Consider the following 21,586-nt stretch of genomic DNA (forward strand, 5'->3'; position numbering starts at 1 on the left):
GCCATTCCTGATTCAAATCACTATGGAAAAACAGCTAAAGTTAAGGGACATTTGAGGGATAGTATGGAAACCTAATACAGTAGAAGTTTCCTAAAACACATACATATATGAAGACAATCTAAATGAAATTGCCAAATAACAGGGGACATGGAGCCCCAACTGAACATCTCTTGTCACCAAATAAAACCTACCAGGACTGAATTACTTCTAATTGAGTTGTTGGCCAAAGCAGTCTCATGGGGACCTCTAAATAATCCTAACTGTTGCCTGATTCCAAAGGTTATTGTCTTGACTTGTTCCACTTCTCCAACTAAAAGGGCTCTCCTCCATAGCTTCAGCTCTCCTTGGTGAAAATCTATACCACAGTTTTGTTTCATCTTTGCTAGTTACCTTTCAGGGTCTCTCTGAGGAGACTATGAACCATGTTGTATAACTTAGCTGGCCTCCATGACCTTTTTATGCCTTCACAATAGATACCATGTGGGCAAATTGTATGCACTTGCAAATTCAACTTCATGCTCAAGATGTAGACTTGGCACACATAGACCAAGGCTCCTATGTGCTCAACCTGAGGAATCACTTCCTCATTATCCCAGTAAAGTGCAGGTGTCACTGCAGTGATGTAGCTGGAGAGTTTTTCTCCAAGTCCCACCAAGCCTCCACAGTCCTGCAACCCACTTATAAAATAGTCACTCAGATGCTTATATTACTTCTAAACTGTATGGCCATGGCTGTCTTCTTGCTATCTAGTTCTTATATCATAAATTAACCCATTTCTATAAATCTATGCCTTGACACGTGGCTTACTGGTATCTTACATGTTGCTACTCATGGAGGTAGCTGGCAGCGTCTCCTCCTCAGCCTTCCTGTTCCCAGAATTCTCCCCTCACTTTGTCCCATCTATACTTCCTGCCTGGCTACTAGCCAGTCAGCACTTTATTTACTTTATTTATTAACCAATCAGAGCAAAACAATCACAGCACAGAGAACATCCAAAACACAGTGGTTCTGAGTTTATTAATCATAGATGATTCCATTGCTTCAGCTGAGCAGCACACATAGACATTTAAATAAAATGTTACAGGAATTGTCCATTGCCCAGTTCCAATAGAGTCATTTCCTCCTCTGGAACCCCACAGAGGAAAACACCATTGTCTACATTTCTCTCATACACTTTTATCATCTAAGATTCTAAGAGAATAGAACATTGAGCTCTGACCCCAATGCTCCACAGCTTCCCCCACCCTAAGTTCCAAGTGCTTCAACATTCCTTCTACAGAAGTAATCTGAGACAAATATGCCATATAGTCAGGGCCTTCACAGCACCCAAATTCTTCAATAATAAGTTCTCTTCTATTTTCTTAATGTTGCTTAATTAAATCCCATTTTTAATCCAAAGCAACCTAGGAGAAAGTGTTTTGTCTTATATGTTACAGACCATCACTGAAGAATTTAGGTGAGACTTGAAGGCACTGAGTTCAAGAGACATCTGCTAATTCTTTCACACACCATTAACTCTTACTGAGAAATTCGTTCATAACGAAGGAATATTTGTTTGAGCACACTCATACTTAGCTTCTTACAAATCATAGCCAGGACCTCTTGCCCAAGAAATGACTCATCCACACAGTGGGGTGGACAGTCTTATATTAATTAACAATGAAAACATTCTTTCATAAACATGTTCCCAAGCCAATCTGATCTGGAAAATTGCTCAGTTAAGACTTCCTCCTAGTTGACTCTGAACTGTGTCAAGTAGGCAAATAAAGCTAACTGGGGTAGTGTACATTTACAGCAAGATGTAAACTCAAATGTGTGTAATGTAAGTACTTATAGATCAGTTCATAAAAAAAAATAGTTCCAAATTTTAATATAAAGTCTGTTAGGGATCTGTGTAGTTGGAGAGCTTCTCTCCAGGTCCCACCAAGCCCCAGCAGTCCTGTAGTCCACTTATAAAATAAACACACAGACTCTTATATTACTGGTAAACTGTATGTCCATGGCGGGCTTCTTGTTATCTACTTCTTTTATCTTAAATTAACCATTTCTATTAATCTAAACTTTGCCATGTGGCTCGTGGCTTACCAGTACCATACATCTCCCTTGTCATGGAGGCAGCTGGCAGTGTCCCCTCCTCAGCCTTCCACTTCCCCCAATTCTCTTTTCTGCTTGTCCCATCTATACTTCCTGCCTGGCTACTGGCCAATCAGTGTTTTATTTAGTAACCAATCAGAGCAACACATTTGACATACAGAACATCCCACAGTACTTCCCCTTTCCTTTTTTTCAAAAAGGAAGGTTTTTAACTTTCACATAGAAAATTAGTCAGTAGAACATGGGTTTGTGGCCCACATTGGGCGCCAGGTTTTGGTGAAATTATTAAGGCCACTCCATGTTAAAAGGGAGGTTTATTTTGTAGGTAACTTGCACATGAAGGGATAGTTTTCAGGGTCTGGGAAAGGTGTGGCACAGTCCAGCGGTGTTCTCTAGAGAACTCTGCTTGGTCTACCTCCAGTATTCATGGTCCAGGCACTAAGAGAGCCCATGCATCTGGATCCCACATTTTCAGCATCCTCTCTCAGCCCAGCCTTGTAGGCGTGACCATTACTAAAGCCTCAATGGGGTTGGAACTTCCAAGTCAAAGCTGGAATAGCTACCCACTACACATCTGATACCACTGTCATTATCTAAAGAGTAGATTATAAAAGCCACTTCACTGTTACTAATTCGACACCATGGTTTCTCAGTCTTGATCCAAGAGAGCCAAGTCAGTAATGCTGTGTCTCTCAAAGCCACAGAGCAGCAGAATACACTGGGGTCTCTTGTACTCTTACCATCCTGGTGGCCATGTGTGCTGACTGGGAAAAGGAAACAGGGGACATTCTGGTATGTGATTAATACATATTGATTTGATTTTCCCTTTGATGACATGGGTACATTTTCAGCAGTTTTCACCTAAAGCATGTGAACTTTCTAGTGTGTAACCACTGCTGTTTCTTTCACTTTAAATTTGATTCCCCTGCTCTTGGTCACAAAATAAATGGAGTCAGCCAGTGTGGGGAAATTAATTAATTAATTAATTAATTAATTAATTAAAATATTATGTAGAACAATTTATATTGTAGACAATAGTAGGCCATAATATAAAGAGCTAGGCTGTCAGTGCACATGTGAACTGTGGAGAAAATTATGGTATGTGGCTCACAATGAACCATAATTAGGAATAAAAAGAAATAAATTGTTGATATAGTTCAGGTAACTGGGAATAACTCCACAGAAATCCACTACGTGTAAAAATACAATGTATAAAGCTTGCCTAGTATTTCTTCAACAAGTGTTTTTCACAACCAAATTTTAGAACCAAAATAATGAGTGGTTTCCTAGCTTTAGGGGAATGGTAAAAGTGGTGAGAAAGCAAATGAAGCTCCAAGAGAGGAAGTTGGTGCTGGCAAGCTGGTTCAGTTGGTAAAGTACCTACTGTGCAAATGCAAGGACTTGAGGTTGGTTCTGCAGATCCCACATAAAAGACTGGCAGCTTCCCTATAACCCCTGTCCTGGGAGTGGTGAGACAGTAGAAGGTTAGATCCTGGGAATTCATTTGTAGGCCAGCCTAGCATAGTCAGTGTGATAAACTAATGTTAAGTAGGAAACTTGGCAATAAACTCCTGCTTTAAAAAGTAAGTGGAGCATTATGAAGAAAAAATCAGTTGACATTAAGGCAACCAAACTCTGATCTTCATACTCAATGGGACAACCTCACACATGTACCACATGCAGACATGTTATACCATACTAAAACTTCAAACACATCATATCACCCAGTGCACACACTCACACACACACACACACACACACACACACACACACACACACAAAATGGAGGAAGCTTTGGGATCCTGGTATAAGGAATCTGTTGATCATTTTGGATGCAGTAGGAGGAGCATAGGTGTGTAAAATTTTGTAGAAATAAAAATATATTTCATAGAGTTGATTAAAATATGGAAATGCCAAGGTCATTACTGGACTATACCAATTTCAGTCCTGATAGGTTACTGTTCCATTTGTACATTTTGATATTATTCTTACAATTGGGCAGAACTGAGTAAGTATGCATGAGCTATTCCTGAGTTGGTTCTTACCACTGCCTATGAATATATAATTGTTTCAATAAAACTTTAAATCAAAATAAAATATCCACCTTTTAGTTAAAGAGTTATATCAATTTAACCATAAGCTAATCTTGCTTTTAATATTAAAATGAGGTTTTGATCACATTTTTAAAACACTTTACTTTTAAAAGTAATTACTTTAAGAACTGATCATAAATATTTTATTGTTTTTACATAACAGTTCAAATTATTTGCTTATTTTTTCTTTAATTTAAAATAGATGTTTTTCTTTCATAATATTCTGATTATAGTTTCCCTCCCAGCTCTTCTCTATCTGGATCCACCCACTTTCTGTCTCTCACTGGGAAACAAACAGGATTCCATAGCATAATATTAAAATATGGATTGAAATTATAACTCATTGACTTGTTCTGCTCTAGAGTTGAGACTTTTTGCTGATGTATAAGCTTGAGAATGTATGTGCTTGTCTAATGGAATACATCCTTGTCTTTGTTACAGTCTAAAATACACACCACAGGTCTAACACATACTGAGAACTCATTATGTTATTTGCTTGTGTTGTAGCAACCTTTAACTCAGTCTGAGAGTGACCTTGATGCTTCTCCCTCCACCTCCTAATGCTGAGATTAAGAATACAAACTTGATTTTAACTTTAAGGAATTTAGATTTCAATTCTGTACGAAGCACTGACTCCTTTTCTCCTATGTCTATACATATTTTGGGAATAGCTGCTTTTGGTTCTTCTTTAAATCTCAAATTTATTCTTTTCTTCATTCAAGAATTCCCAGACTCTAATTCCTAGAATATTTTTTACCTAGAAGACCCTGTTATGGCTATTTCTATATGAAGCCCAAGAATTTCATCAAATCTCAGTAGGGAAATACATAATTTATTGTAAGAAAAGCAATATCTAGCAAACAGTGCAAATATTGTTTTTCAGTTGGAGGTTTCTTTCAGCATTGTTTAAAATCAATCCATAAATGATATAAAAGTTTAAAGTCCCTCTGCAACAAGGCATTTCCCTTTATTTTTGTTCTTTGATTACTTGGTGTTTTTTCACACATGGTCAAACCATCTATTAAATAATTTATTATTATTTAAATCTTAAAGGGAAACTATACCCAACAGAAAATATTACTTCAATGAAACACTGTGATAAATGTTAATCTTTGGCTATTATTTTTAAATTTGAAGAATTTTTTTCCTTTTTAAAAAAAGATTTATATATATATTTTGTGTATGAGTGTTGGATCTTCATATATGTGCATAATTGATACCCATGAAGGTCAGAAAGAGGTATTCCCTGTGGGTACTGGGAAACAAATCTGGGTTGTCAATTGATGAGTCATCTCTCCAGCCCTACTTTTGAATATTTTAAGTTAACAAAGGATCTATTCATTAAAAACTTATAAGCCCATGTGCCTTGTTGTAGGATAGATAAAATAACTATTCCAGGGAAGAAAAATTGAAAAAAATCCTTTTAAGACATATATGCTGTGTAGTTTTAGAAAACAATAGTAAATCAAACTTGGAAGTGGTTAAAATAATCATTTACATGATTAGTACACAGGTAATACAAGAACATGAAAAAACAGTAGTTACTATTCACTAGATAGCTGTCCTTACACAATAAAACACACTTGGGGAAAATAAGTGTTAAGGTAAAACCAGGATGACTTTTAAAACTGAGAATAATGTCTGGTTATTGTACATTTTCCTTTTGTAATAAAAGAATATTATAACACAAGATAATATGATCCATATGAAGCAGGTGGTTAAGAAGCAAATAAATTACCAACAGATTTCTAATTATAATACACTCTTAGTCTTTCATGATAAACAACAGATGTGTGTTTACAAAAATACATTATAGTAGAATCAGGTCAATAGAGTCTAAATGAACAAGGCTTAATTTATCTGTACTCTCTTTTGAATTCAAGGGGATGGCCTATTTAAAAGAGACACCATAGAATGCAGCATGCGTACAAAGATTAGTTTAAATGGGCCACTGAATAAAATTTTCATTAATTGTCTAAATAGAAAGGAAGGTATTTCAGAATGCAAACACACACAGGGAAAGGCAAAGAACAACATATTAGAGCAAAGGCATGAAGGAATATTCCAGAACAATAAATAACTCAATGCCATTATCCATTTCTTTCATTTTATTTTACATGTATTTGTGTGCGAGTTCGTGTGTGAGATTGTGTATATGTGTGTTTATCTGTGTCTATGTCTCTGTGTGTTTTCAGACATGTGCATGCTGTGATGGATTCATGACCATAAGAGGATAATTTTTAGTAGTTGATTCTTTTCTTCTACCATGTGGGTACCAGGGATGGAATTCAGGTCATTTGGTGCTATGTAGAAAGTATCTTTACCTGACTGTGCATTTTATTGGTCAGTCTATTTGTAAATACATCTAGTAGGTTGAGGGAGTTCACTATTTGAATTTCTCTAAAAAATTTAATGATATTTATTTGTAATATTGGCTTAAGTTTAAAGTGTTAGTAAATGAAAAGTAACATTTACTGGTGAAAAGTCTTTAAGGAAAAATTACTTAACAAAAATTTGCAAGTTTCTGAAAAATAAATCCAAAGGAAATCACAGAATGAAGAAAATTTTAAGTCAAGCCCTCACCAATTCCAGCAGTATTAGTATTGTGTCTGGGTTCTCAAAAGTAACTTTTAAAAAGCTTCTTAGGCTTCACATACAAATTTTAAATGAAAATACAAACTAGAAAGAACATAAGAAATGTTTCTCTTTGCATCAGGATCTAACACCTTTGAGTTCTCAGGGAAAGTACATGTCCACAGTGTGTTTATTATGATGTTCTTAAAGGTACACTCAACATACTTAAAACTACTTAGCTCACACAATATCATTCTTAAGTATACTACAAAAAATGTTAATTGAAAAAAGTGGGAGAAAATAGTTTTAGTTTACTCAATATTACATGGTAGAAGGAAAAGTTTGCATGAGAAATCAGAGGTGAATTTTTAATCCCAGATTTAGAAAAAACTCATGTGGAATGTCAGTCCCTCAGTTTCTGCCAGAGTTAAAAAGTGCTCTTAACTGTTTGTTGGTTGCCTGTGGCATTTTTGATAGAAATAATTCAAATGTTCCTACAATACTAATCATATCCTCTCATGTTGTTCTGATCACCATAGCCAAGCCCACAACAGTTGCTCACTGACAGGCTCTCCAAGCCACTGTAAGTCACTGGGGTAGCTGGCACTCCTATGCCCTGCGTCACCTGGCAGCTACAAGCCCTGTTGCTAGCTCCTGCTCTTGAATTTAGGTGAGTTCTACATGTCTGTGTTGTATGTTGGCCCTATCTTTTGATATAGCTGCCACTGCATTTTCATGGGTGGCAAACTCAGTGTCAGTTTCTCCAGTCAGTCTTCCTTTAGGACCAATTTCTATATGAATTCTCAATGGGTTCAATGCAGAGAAGAAACTGTAAATGTCTTTCTCTGTTGCTTTGTAGGGAAATCCCCTCATGTGGATGCAGTAGGCAGCTGTGCTCTGCACTGTGAACTTGCTGTCTCCATATTTGTGGCCATACATTCCTGAGAGACAGTAGCTGAGGTCTCTGCCAAACAAGTCAGTGGTGAAGCCATACCCATCACTAAGGTCACTGTATTCTTCATAGCTCCCATATCCTTCACTATAGGCAATGGTTGTTTCACAATGCCTATATTCCTCTAGGCATAGGACCCAGGCCCCTGCACAGACATGAATTTCAGAGGTGGATTTGTGTATGATCTAACTTCCTCTGACTGCTCTTGAACATGTCAATATACCCTTGTGCATGCCTAGAGCTTTCTCACCTAACTCTTGTGAGGCAAGTTGAAGCCTCCTCTACAGGTAATGTTATCCATTATGGCATAATTTCCAACCTTGAGAAAAACTGAATGATTTTTCCCTTTGTACATCCAAATGGGAGTCCCTCAAGCCTCATACGTTCATCTTTGGCATTGTTGGTGCAAATTGGACCACTTGTGCTTCAATACCCAATCCATGTTGGTCCTGTGTGTCTTGAACACCTCAATATACTAGTGTCCCAGACTTTCCCTATCTTTTTTCAGAGCTATTTTTATATCATCTTCTGACTCAAGTTCAACAAAAGCCTTACCACTCTGGCTCCCTCCTCTAGTATAAATGAAATGAACACCTAAGACCCCATCATGAATTGTGCAGTGAGAGAGGAAGTGTTGCACATCCTCAATTAAACAAAACCAGGTTACACCACAGAGTTTGACTACATAGTCTTCAACTCCCTCAGGCCCATCATCATGGACACTTGACAGAGCTGATGCTACACAAGCTTCGACAAGTGTTCGTGTAACTTAAGGAACCACCATAGATGTCTTCTGCAGGAAGCACCTATGGAAGATAACAAATTTTCCATAGATGAAGAAAGAAATAACTTCTATTTTCAATAAACAGCATGACTTTGGAACCCCAACTCTACTTCACACTTTAAAAATGTGGAGGACTCTGGGGGAAAGTCCAAGTACAACTTTTTGTTCTCTAACTTCAGGAAGATGAAGCACAGTCCATATTTACTTTTTTAAAATTTAATTTATTTATTTATTTTACATCATGGCTGCAGTTTCCCCTCCCTCTTCTCCTCCTATTCCCTCTGACACTCCCCTTCCTCAATCCACTCCTCTGTTTCTGTTCAGAAGGGGCAGGCATTCCCACAAATCATGTCATATGAAGTTGCAGTGACTAAGCACCTCCCCTTGTATTAAGGCTGGGCAAAGCAATCCTCATACTGGATTCTAGTTTCCCCAGAGCCAGCTAAAGCCCCTGCTCCCATTGTTAACAGTCGCACATGTAGAATAAGCTATACAACTGTCACATATACGTAAAGTACCTAGGTTGGTCCCATGAAGGCTCCCTGTTCATTGTTTCAGACTGTGAATTCCCATGAGCCCAGGTTATTTGTTTCTGGGGGTTTTCTTGTGATATCCTTGACCCCTCTAACTCCTACAATCCTTCTCCCCTCTCTTCTGCAAGATTCCCCAATCTCTGCCTAATATTTGGCTGTGGGTCTCTGTTTGGGTTTCCATCAGGTACTGAATGAAGAGTCTTTGATGACAGTTGGGTTAGTAACCAGTCTGATCATAGGAGATGGCCAGATAAGACTATGTATGCACTGTTGCTAAGAGTCTTAGCTAAGGTCATCTTTGTAGATTTCTGGAAGTTTTCCTTGCACCAGGTTTCTAGCTGACCATTTCCACTCTTCTCTTTTAGTATTCTCCCCTTCCATCCATCCCCCAACCGTATCCCTCATGTTTCCATTCCCACCTTCCCCCAGTCTACCCATGTGATTTCTTCTGTTTCCCTTTCTCAGAGACATCCATGTGTCCTCCCCCGACTTGGATGTTCCTTATTACCTAGCCTCTCTGGGTCTGGATTGTAGCATGGTCATCCTTTACTTTAAAGTTAATATCCACTTATGAATGAGTGCATACCATATTTGTCTTTCTGGGTCTGGGTTACCTCAGTTAGGATTTTAACATCTGAGTAATCCTCCATTGTATAAATGTACCACATTTTCTTTATCGATTCTTCATACTCTTAGGACACTGCTCAACTATGTTCATCACAGCTTGATCCATAATAGCTACAACCTGGAAACAACCTAGATGCTTATCAACTACATTTACTTTTAAAGTAGAAGTCAAGTGACAGAATTAATTTGAACACTCAAGTAGACTGTGTAAATACATAGATATGTTTTTAAAATGTATATTTATGTAGTGGAGTGTTACTCTGCTGCTAAAAAATGACATGAAATTTGTAGGCAAATGGATAGAACTAGATTAATGAAGATACAGCAACACATTATTTAGAGAGAGTTCATATATATTATAATTAACTTAATTTCACATATCAGCCACGATTCCCCAATCCTCTCTTCTCCCACCCCCAGCCCTTTCCCCCAATCTGACCCCCATTCTCACCTTCTCCAAGGGCAAGATCTCCCCTGGGGAGTCAGCCAAGCCTGGTAGAATCAGCTGAGGCAGGTCCAGTCCCCTCCTCCCTATACCAAAGATGAGCAAAGTGTCCCAGCATAGGCCCCAGGTTTCAAAAAGCCAGCTCATGCACCAAGGACAGGTCCTGGCTCCACTTCCTGGGGGCCTCCTAAACAGTTCAAGCTTATCAACTGTCCCACTTATCCAAAGGGCCCGGTCCAGTCCCATGGGGGCTCCTCAGCCATTGGTTCACAGTTCATACATTTCCACTAGTTTGGTTATTTGTCCCTGTGCCTTTTCCAATCATGGTCTCAGTATCTCTCACTCATAAAATCCCTCCTCTTTCTCACCACCAATTGGGCTTCTGCAGCTCCACCTGGGGCTCAGCCATGGATCTCATTGGAGTTCTCCATCAGGTCCTCCCCTGAGAGCTAGGGGAATCCCACAGAAGAGGGGGAGGAAAGATTGTAGGCATCAGAGCGATAGAGGACACCAGGAGGACATGGTCCACTGAATCAACTAAGTGGGGTTCATATGGAATTACAGAGGCTGAAATGTCAAGTACAGGACCTGCATAAGGCTGTACCAGGTCCTCTGTATGTGTTGTGGCTGTTAGTTTGGTGTTTTTGTGGGACTGCTAACTGTGGAAGCCAATGTGTCTTTAACTCTTCTACCTGCTCTTGGGACTCTTTTCCTCCTATTGGGCTGCCTTTTCTAGATTCTGTGTGAGGGCTTTTGCCTTGTTCTAGTGTAGTTTGTTTTGTTGTGTTACATAGTTGTTGTCTCTTAGAGGCCTGCTCTTTTTTTGAAGAGAGACAGAGAGGGAGTTGATCCGGGAGAGACTTGGTGTATGTAGGGGGAGCTTGTAGAAGTGGAGGGAGGGAAACTATGCTTGAGATATATTGTATAAGAAAGGAATCTATTTTCAATGAAAAGAAAAATAATTAATAAATAATGTATTTGTAGCTCAAATATTTGGGTTATCCATCTGCTCCTATCACTTGCTGTAAAACATAATTTCTGCTTGTTTTTAAATGCTGATTAACTATAACTCTGAAGCCTGAATGTGCTATCCGGTAGAACTAAAGTGCTAAATTTCTGGGGGTTTCAATTTATTCTCTTATTTATGCCATGTTAATGGATTTTAACTGACTGCATTGATGATGTCAAAATATTTTCTGTTTAATGAATTGAATTACTCATTACTAAAGTTTTAGCTCACTAACATTTTTACAAACTTATTTTTCATCTTTCTAAATAACATATTTTCCATGTAGAGCTTCAATACCTTATCAGATCATTTTCTTTCATTCAAATTAACGTGGCATTATTATGTTTCTTTAGTATTGGTGTAGCCAAATTAAAAAAAAAAAGTATTTCATATAACCTGCTTGCTGTCTGAGAAATTATAACACAAATTGGTATTTTATAGGGCCTGTTTACATTAAATCATAACTACAACAGTGAGAAATGAGTATGGACAGCTGTTTTTGAGGCTTTAAAACTTCAAATAGGTTTCAGGATTCTAAGAGAGATTAGAGCTTAAATGTTAGTAAGTCCTAGACGAGTACTAGGCAAACATATCCTAAGTATGTAACTTAACCTTACCTAGAGTTCACTAATTGAAAAAAGTCATCCAAAATAAAAACAAATGTCTAATTTGCATGTGGAACAATTAAAGTTGGAATTTTCCTTAATTATTTCATAAGCCAATTGCAAATACCTAACCTTTTCTTGAAAGAAGTTTGACATCCTTCTGGTTTATTACAAGCAGTTATAATGATATATATAATGATCAATTGTATTCCATTACTCCTCCTTTTATATTCTCATGAAAATTGAAACAGGGCTTCATGATGATTGTATATTGTAGCATATGGTATCTAATAAAGACAGAAAAAAATTATCTTTTAAATGACCCAACAATGACTTTTTCATTCCTGCTTTATAAATACATTTATAAACCCGTGGTCCTATTTCTTGAAATGATGAACAACAAATCTTTATTTAAACCCTTGGCTATTTACTAACACATACATTAATAGTTGAGTATCACGCACCTATGAAAGATGACTTTTAAAATTACATAAATCAAGTACCATCTCTGGCAAATTCTGGTGAAGTATGAAAGAATTTATGAATGTAAAAGTAATAGTCTTTAGTTTATTTCATGACTAAAAAAACACTTGCAAAAAACACTTAAGTATTTATTTAAGACAAAATGCAGTTTGTTTTTTATACTTGTGTTAGCAATAATTGTGTGAAAGGTACCAATAGAGGCAAGTTCATGAAATGTGGCATATATATCTATGTGTTTCTTGAATTTACTCATATATCACCCATTTTAACTGATAAAGCATTGATAGCATTTCAATGAAGTTTGAAATATTTCTATATCTGCGTGTATGAGATTTATTACATATACATTATATAAATTCTAGCCTTTGCAACACTTTGATACAAGAGTGAACATTCACAAAAACTTTTAAAATTAAACAATAAACTAAAAACAATGCTTATAAAACATCTAAGCACATATTATATCAAATACACTCTATCCATGTATTAATTTAAATTTATCGACTGTTATCCAAACAGGACAATGGGAATCCAAATGATAAAATTATTGTGATAACTTTGTCATTTTGATCCAACCTAGAACCACCTGAGAAGAGAATGACAGATTCATCTGGTTGTCTTATTGACATGTCTGTAGTTGATTATCTTGATTGTTAATTGATTTGTGAAGACTAGGCCCATTGTGGCAGCACCATTCCCTAGGCATGAGTTCTGAACTATGTAAGAGTGGAGAAATAGATGAATTCAAGCAAACAAACATCATCCATTAATACACTACTCTCTTCTCTCCCTTGGATATGATGTGTTCAGCTTTTTCAAGCTCCTGCAGCTGTCATTTCTTAATAATGATGAACCATAACCTGAAATTGTGAGAGAATTTGAATAAAATACAACAAAGCCCTCTTTCTCACCCAAGTTGCATTTTGTTGAAGTTTTTATCACAGCAACAAAAACAAAACTGGAGCAATTATGATTTTCTTCAGATTTACATTTCAGTCAAAATTAAAATACAATAAGTAAAGTAAATGAACTACATTGTTCTGAAAATCCCTTCCATCCACCCCCTTCCCAATTCTTTCACACAGCTCTTTTGGTCTTGGAGGCCAATGACTGTGCTAAGCAAAATAATGCAGGAAAAATGGTATTGTGTAACTTCTGCTATGGGATCTTATATAGCTGCTAGAGACAGGTTTACCTAAGAGGGGAGGAGGAAGTAGGAGACTTTCAGGCCAAAGGAATGCTTCAGTGGGTCTTCTGGAGAGATGTCAACTTCTGCCAGTTTTGTAAGAGTCATCTTATTTTAAAAGTGTTTGAACCTCCAGATATGTGCAGCTTCAGCAAACATTCTGGGTAGTGGAAAAACCTCCCTGGATAATGCTTAGGACTGTAAGGAACAACTGCTTCAGTGTTAGGTGGAAATGAAAAACAAAACATAAGCACTTTTTAAAGTTCTTATTATGTCTTCTAAACAATGGAAAGAATGTAGAGCTGGGGACTTATGGGTGTGCTTATAATTTTAGCTGAAATGATCAGGCTGTGGCTTGCTATAAGAGTGTGATATTTTAGTGTGAGTATGCTGAACAGTGTTCTGATGAATAAACATGCTACAACTTAGAAAGTTAAAACAATACTTTTTGAAGTTATAAAAAACTTTTATCTTTCTTTTTCTTTTTCTACTTTCTTATTGAAATGGGATCTCTTTATGTAGCTCTGACTGTCTTGGAACTCAGTATTTAGAAAAGCCTGACCTCTAACTCATAGAGATCTACCTGCCTCTGCCTCCTGAGTGCTGGGATTAAAGGCAAGAACTATCACTCAGGGTAAAGGAAATTTGTCATAGGAAAGACCTACCTACAATCTCTTAATTTCCTCCTAACAACATTTGGAAATTTTTAAAAATAAGTTTATCTCAGGTTTTCAACACAAATTTCAATGAAGATCCAAACCAAGTAACATAACATAATAATACATTCAATTTAGAGACTTTTGGTTTACACACATGCATGGATATATCAAGGAACTGACTTTTTCTGATGTTGGAAAAACAGATAGGCAACAAGTATATGCTTAGATAGAGTAGGACTTTTCTAGTTGGTATGCAAAAACTTAAAATAAAAAAAAATGAATTGATGCTGCTTTTATGACTCTAAACAAGGCTTCTAGCCAAGCTTTCATCCAGACTATATAAAATTCCTCTCATCAATTAATAAATTAATATTTGTAAAAATAGGCATTAGTAGTTTTAATGTTGTAACTAGCTTCTCTAAACCAGGGAAATTGAACAAGCATCAATTTTTGTGTTTCTATTTTTTAAATGTACTTATTTGTGGGGTGTGTGTGTGTGTGTGTGTGTGTGTGTGTGTGAGAGAGAGAGAGAGAGAGAGAGAGAGCATGTGCATGTGTGAGCTGTCTGTGTTACAGCATGGGTATAGAAATCAGAGGAAAATCTAGGGGCAATGGTTCTGTACTTCTGCATATGAGTCCCAGTAACTGCACACAGATTGTCAGGCTTAGTGGCAAGTGCTTTAAATATGAAGCCATCTGCCCAGATCCATGTTATGTTTATAGAGCACCATGGTCTCTCAGGCATCTGTGGCTTTTAGACACTTTGCTCCCAGATTTCACATGACAGGTTGTATTCTTCACACTTGTCCTATTCTGTGGTTTGTTCTGTATGGTCAGTGCATCATTATAACATGGACTTCTCAAGATGGGTGCTTGAAAGGAAGAGGGCTGGCAAGACTCTTAAATCTTGGACTGTGTAACTTTTCCTAGAAGAACATGTAAAAACATCTATTTACCCCAGCGATAGTACCAGTGACAGGAAAAAAATGTAGTATATGTTGATGAATCAATGAATTAACTATAGTTAATAACAGGATCAAATTGTTTCAAGACACATATTGCATCACTGGAAGGCCCACCTTATGCTGAGTGGTGACTCGCAAAAGCTCACACCATGGATGAGTCTCCTCTCCCAGCAATCATTTATACCTTATGTAATCTCAATTTGTGACTTCATGAGTTCAGGGTTGGTAGTTTCCCGAGTCTTGTTAGCCTCCTTCTTCCTCCAGAGACTTAATTCAGAGCACAGTAATTAACAGCATGCTCTCAGATGGTGCTGTGTCAGGTGTAGAATTTTTAAAAGCTATGAACTTCAGGTTAATCATAGTATTTAATCAATTGCTTATGTGTCAGCTCCTTCTTACAACTGGCTAGTAGTTATTGTGTTAAACAATATGAACTTTGTTTTAACAGATCAAAAAAAAAATTATGCCGACTTTACAGAGAATGCCTGAGACCTTAGTAATAAAATATATGGCCATATGAATTCTAAACCAATTTAATGTTGAAAGTTTATTTTTAATGCTTTTCAAACAACATCAATCATAAATTTGCAGTATGATTTCTTCCATCTTATAGGGTTATTAAAATTTGATACATGACAAATTGGAGCTAACAGAGTTAAGCATACTACTCAAAATTAGAAAATAGTTCATTGAGAGAGTCATGCATCCAAGCTGGGTGTAATGTGGTAGACTCACTCTTTTTTACCACTCTCTCTGACATGCTTCAGCATGGTTTGGTCTAATGATTCTTTTTTTCCCTCCTTTTTTATTTATTATATTTGTGTTTTAATTTGACACATCAGCCATGGGTTCCCCTGTCCTCCCCCTCCCACCCCTGCCCCTACCTTCGGCCCAGCCCCTCCCTTCCATTCCCATTTCCTCCAGGGCTCAGACTCTGCTGGGAATTCAATTCAGCCTGGTGGATTCAGTACAGGCAGGTCCAGTCCCCTCCTTCCAGGCTGAGCAAAGTGTCCCTGTATAAGCCCAAGGTTCCAAACAGCCAGCTCATGCACTAAGGACAGGTCCGGGTCCCACTGCCTGGGTGCCTCCCAAACAGTTCAAGCTATTCAATTGTCTCACTTATCCAGAGGGCCTGATCCAGTTGGGGGCTCCACATCTTTTGATTCATAATTTATGTGTTTCCATTAGTTTGGCTATTTTTCCCTGTGCTTTTCCAATCTTGGTCTCAACAATTCACACTCTTACAGTCCCTCCTTTTTCTTGACAACTGGACTCCTGGAGTTCTACCTGGGGCCTGGCTGAGGATCTCTGCATCCACTTCCATCAGTTATTGGATGAGAGTTCCAGCACAACAGTTAGGGTGTTTGGCCATCTGATCACCAGACTAGGTCAGATCAGGCTTTCTTTCAACCTTTGCCAGTAGTCTACAGTGGATGTATCACTGTGGATTTCTGGGGATCTCTCTAGCACTTTGCTTCCTCCTGTTCTCATGTTTTAGTTAAGAATTTCTCCATTTATTTTATACAACAATCAAAGATTATCCTCTTCCCTCCTCCCACATCCCAACCTCTCCCTCCCAACCCATCCCTCTACTCTTCAGTACAAGAAGGTAATGCCTCCTATGGCGAGGCAGATCCAGTAGAGGCAAGTTCAAACTATTCCCAATGCCTCAAGGCTGCACAAGGTGTCCCATCATAGGTAGTGGCCTCAAAAATGCACAGTCATGCACCAGGGATGGATTTTGATCCTACTTCCAGCCCCCCCCCCCCCCCCCCCCCGCCAAACAGATCAATCAGGCTACAGTACTCTCTTGCCATGCAGAGGCCAGTCCCATGCAGGATCCACAGCCATTGATCCATACTTTTATGAGTTCCCACTAGTTTGATAGGGTTGTATCTGCAGGTTTCCCCATCATGATCTTGATGCAGTTGCTCATAGAATCCCTCTTGTATCTCTTTGACTGGACTCCTGGAGCTCAGCCTGGTGTTTGGCTGTGTATCTCTGTATCTGCTTCTATCAGTCACTAGAGAAAAGCTCTGCAGTTAGGGTATTCCCCAATCTGGTCACTGGAATAAGCTAGTTCAGTTCAGGCACACTATCCACTATTTCTGAGTCCAAGCTGGTGTCATCCTTGGGGATTCCTGGGAACTTCCTTATCATCCTGTTTCTCTCTATCCCCTTGATGTCTCCCTCTATCATGATATCTCTTTCATTGCTTCCCACTCCATCCCTGTCCAAGCTCGACCATCCCATTCCCTTATGTTCTCACCCCTTATCCCCTACTCTTCATTGCCCACCCCTCATCCCCAGGTTACTCATGGAGATCTCATCTATTTCCCCTTCCCAGGTTGATACATTTATCCCTCTTTGGGTCTTCCTTGTTAGCTACCTTCTCTGAAGTTGTGAGCTGTAGTCTTGTTACCCATTGCTTTACATCTAGTATCCTATGCTTTACATCACATATTAGTGAGTACATACCATGTTTGTCCTTCTGAGTCTGGGTTACTCAGGATGATATTTTCTAGTTCCATCTATTTGCCTGAAAATTTCATGATGTCATTGTTTTTCTCTGCTGAGTAGTAATCCATGCTGCATATGTAACACATGTTCTTAATCCATTCTTTAGTTGAGGGTCATCTAGGTTGTTTCCAGGTTCTGGCTATTACAAACAATGCCTCTATGAACATAGTTGAGCAAGTGTTCTTGTGGTATGATTGTTTGAATTCCCACTAACAGTGGAAGAATATTCCCCTTGCTCCACATCTGCTCCAACATAAGATGTCTTCAGTGTTTTTGATCATAGCCATTCTGACAGGTGAGAGATGGTATCTCAGAGTCATTTTGATTTGTGTTTCCCTGATGACTAAGAATGTTAAGTAATTCCTTAAATGTGTTTCAGCCATTTGAGATTCTTCTGTTGAGAATTCTCTGTATAGCTCTCTACCTCAAATGCTATTCTTTGTTTTGTTTCTATTACTAGGCTTTATAGTACACCACAGAATGGATGGAAATGTTGGTATGATAGTATGCAAAAGTTACCCCCAATAATTCTACCAGGGAACTCGTACAACTGATAAATACCTTCAGTAATGTGGCACGATACAAGATTAACTAAAAAAATCAGTAGCCCTCCTATATACAAATGATAAATGGGCTGAAAAAGAAATCAGAGAAACATCACCCTTTACAATAGCTACAAGTAATATAAAACACCTTGGGGTAACTCTAACTAAGCAAGTGAAAGACTTGTATGATAAGAACTTTAAGACTCTGAAGAAAGAAATTGAAGAAGATATCAAAACATGGAAAGATCTTCCATGTTCATGGATAGGTAGGACTAACATAGTAAAAATGGCAATCTTACCAAAAACAATCTACAGATCCAATGCAATTCACATCTTCACAAACCTGGGGAAAACAATACTCAACTTCATTGGGAAAAACAGAAAACCCAGGATAGCTAAAAGAATTCTGTACAATAAAGACACCTCTGGAGGCATCATCATCCCTGATCTCCAGCTCTAGTATAAAACTATAGTAATAAAAACAGCTTGGTATTGGCTTAAAAACCACATGGACCAATGGAATCGAATTGAAGACCCTGACATTAACCCATATACCAATGAATACCTGATTTTTGACAAAGAAGCCAAAACTATACAATGGAAAAAAGAAAGCATTGTCAACAAATAGTGCTGGCATAACAGGATTTCAACATGTAGAAGACTGCAAATAAATCCATATCTATTGCCATGCACAAAACTCAAGTCCAAGTGGATCAAAGACCTCAATATAAAACCAGTTACACGGAACTTGATAGAAGAGAAAGTAGGAAGTAGTCTTGAATGCATTGGCACAGAAGACTACTTTCTAAATAGCACCAGTAGCTCAGACACTGAGAGCAACAAGTAATAAATGGGACCTCCTGAAACTGAGAAGTTTTTTTAAGGCAAAGGACACAGAAAATAAGACAAAATGATAGTCTAATGCATTCTTAATCAAAGAATATTCTTAAGAAATATTTTATGTTTATTTAAAAGATTAGAAAACAACACTTTACAAGGTGAGGTAAGGGATTGTTACATCTTTAATTTTTCTTTCTTGTATGTTCTTTTAGTTTATTATTTTCTCTTTGTCTCATTGCTAATCTTCCTGAAAGAGTAACATCTTCTGAAAAGCTAATTCTGATGTATCAAACTGGGACAGAAATGGATAGAAAACAGTGCCAACAGATCCAGGCTGAAACCCCTGAGGAACTCCTGACATTATTCCACAAAGACTCGCTGAGTCATAACTGATTAACTCAACTGATTAGTTCAACTGTCAGCCAATTACATTTTTCACAGGCCTAGAAAAATTAATACTAAAATTTATTTGGAAGTATTGAAAAAAAGTCCCTGAATAACCCCCGCCAACTTAAAATGAGAATGTAACATGAATTGTTAGAAGGTCTTGTTAATAAAATCAAACCTGAAGCCAGGTATTGGAGTGAATGCTAGAAAGATCAGAGAAGCAGAACAAGCCACAGCTACCTCACCTGGCCAACTCCTCAGTTGATCTTGTTTCCTCAGACTGGAAGCTTCTGTGTCCTCATCTGAATGGACCTCAGCTGAACTGTTGCTTCAAAGCCTTAAAGCTTAACCAGCCAAATGCTTAACCAGTCAAAAGCTTCTAGTTCCTGGTTTTCACACCTTATATAGCTTTCTGCTTTGTACCATCACTCCCTGGGATTAAAGGTGTGAGTCACCTCGCTTGGCTGTATCCTTGAACAGATGGATTTCTGCCTCTGGAATGCTAGGATTAAAGGCGTGTGCTACCACTGCCTATCCTCTATGTTTAAGTTGTGGCTGTTCTGTCTCTGACCCCAGATAAGTTTATTAGGGTGCACAATATTTCAGGGAACACGATATCACCACACAAGAACAAGGCTGAAGGCATTCCAAAATCTCTATCCATTCTGAGGCACACAATATAGCATAGTAACAGAAAATGTAGCTAGAGTTTTTCTGGTCCCAAGGTCAGGATAAATATCTCTTACCCACAAGTCCCACAGCTGCTCAGACCCAATCAAGTAAACATATATTACTTCAAAACTGTATGGCCAAGGCAGGCTTCTTGCTCACTGTTCTCATACCTTAAATTAACCAATTTCTATTAATCTTTAAGTTGCTGTGTGGCTTACCAGTACCTTAACATCTGTTTCTCATTGTGGCAGCTGTATGTGTCTCTCTGCCTCAGCCCTCCAGTTCCCAGAATTCTCCTCTCTCTTTGTCCTGCCTATACTTCCTGCCTGGCTACTCAACGTTTTTATTTCTCAATCAATCATCCACAGCAAGAAGCTAAACAAAGAACGAATAGTGTAACAGCAACAAAAAGCCTTATGATGATACTGGTAAATAATAATAGGAACAGATGAAAGGAATATAACAGTAATTGCACAATAAGCCTACAGAGCTAAGACCCATTGATTCAAGAAGACAAGGTATGCATGGCCTCAAGGAAAACTTCTGTAACATACAATGCTGAGAAACTGAAAAACAGCCCTCATTCTTTACTCTGCACACAAATCCACAAAAAAAAAAAAAAAAAAAAAAAATCAAAGGTTCAGTGTAAGACCTGATACTGAGACAAAATTATAACAAAACAAAACATCCAGTGAAAATTTATCAGTCACTCATCTTGCAATGATTTTTCTTTAATTTAACTTCTTTGTTGATTCTTTGGGAGTTTCACATCATGCACTTCAATTCTGCTCACCTTCCAGTCCCCCCATATCTTCCACTCAGGCATGCAGCACCCCCTTCCACAAAAGAAAATTTTAAAAAATAAAAATGAAACAAAGCAAGAAAGCAAACAAAACCAAGAAGAAAACAACCCCCTAAAACAACAACAAAGACAAAATCTCTTGACTTCTCTTTCCTGCCTCTCCAACACCATTTCATGCATCTTGGTGATATTGGGGCCCTTGGTGTATTATATAGTGTGCCCCTTTTTCCCATCAGCTTCATGATAACAAATGTTCATTGCAATGAATCACTGGTCTGGTTCAAGGCCTCCGGGTTTTTGGTACACCATCATCACTAGATACTCACCGGCACTCTTCTGGGATATCCTGTGGGAATAGTTCCTCAGGACCAGTCCCTTCACAAGCTCCAGCTGGTCCTAGATCAGGTAGATGTTAGGTTGGACCAACCCCAGGCCCAGATGTAGGCCTAGATGGTAGTTGACTTGGTCAGTCTGTGCCACTGAGGCCACTGGGGCCACCAGGACCACCTGCTTTAGGTTAGGGGGTAGAATCAGCTCACCTATGCCCATGCCCTCATCTTGGTCCATCCTTGCCTGTGGTGAGGGGTGAGGTCATTACTCCAGAGTTCAGAGGCTTGCTCTTCCAGTCTGGTCCTACTCTCTTGCTTCAGCATCAAACAAGATGCTTCCCTGGGCCATGGAAAGGTGGGGCCAGCTCAGCATGGCCCTCTGATTTCATCTCTCATGGTTTCTATGGCCCCCTGAGGTGACACAGGCTACAGACATCAACACAGACCCCAACTGCAGCTGGACCAGACTCAGCCCTTGTAGC

General features: G+C 38.3%; 1 pseudogene; it reads right to left on the reverse strand.

Moving 5' to 3' along the window:
• Nucleotides 1–7,263: 7,263 nt before the first annotated feature.
• On the reverse strand, nucleotides 7,264–21,342 carry LOC118585591 (annotated as a pseudogene).
• Nucleotides 21,343–21,586: the final 244 nt, after the last annotated feature.

Source organism: Onychomys torridus, chromosome 6 (genome assembly GCF_903995425.1).
Source record: "Onychomys torridus chromosome 6, mOncTor1.1, whole genome shotgun sequence".
Lineage (NCBI taxonomy): Eukaryota > Metazoa > Chordata > Mammalia > Rodentia > Cricetidae > Onychomys > Onychomys torridus.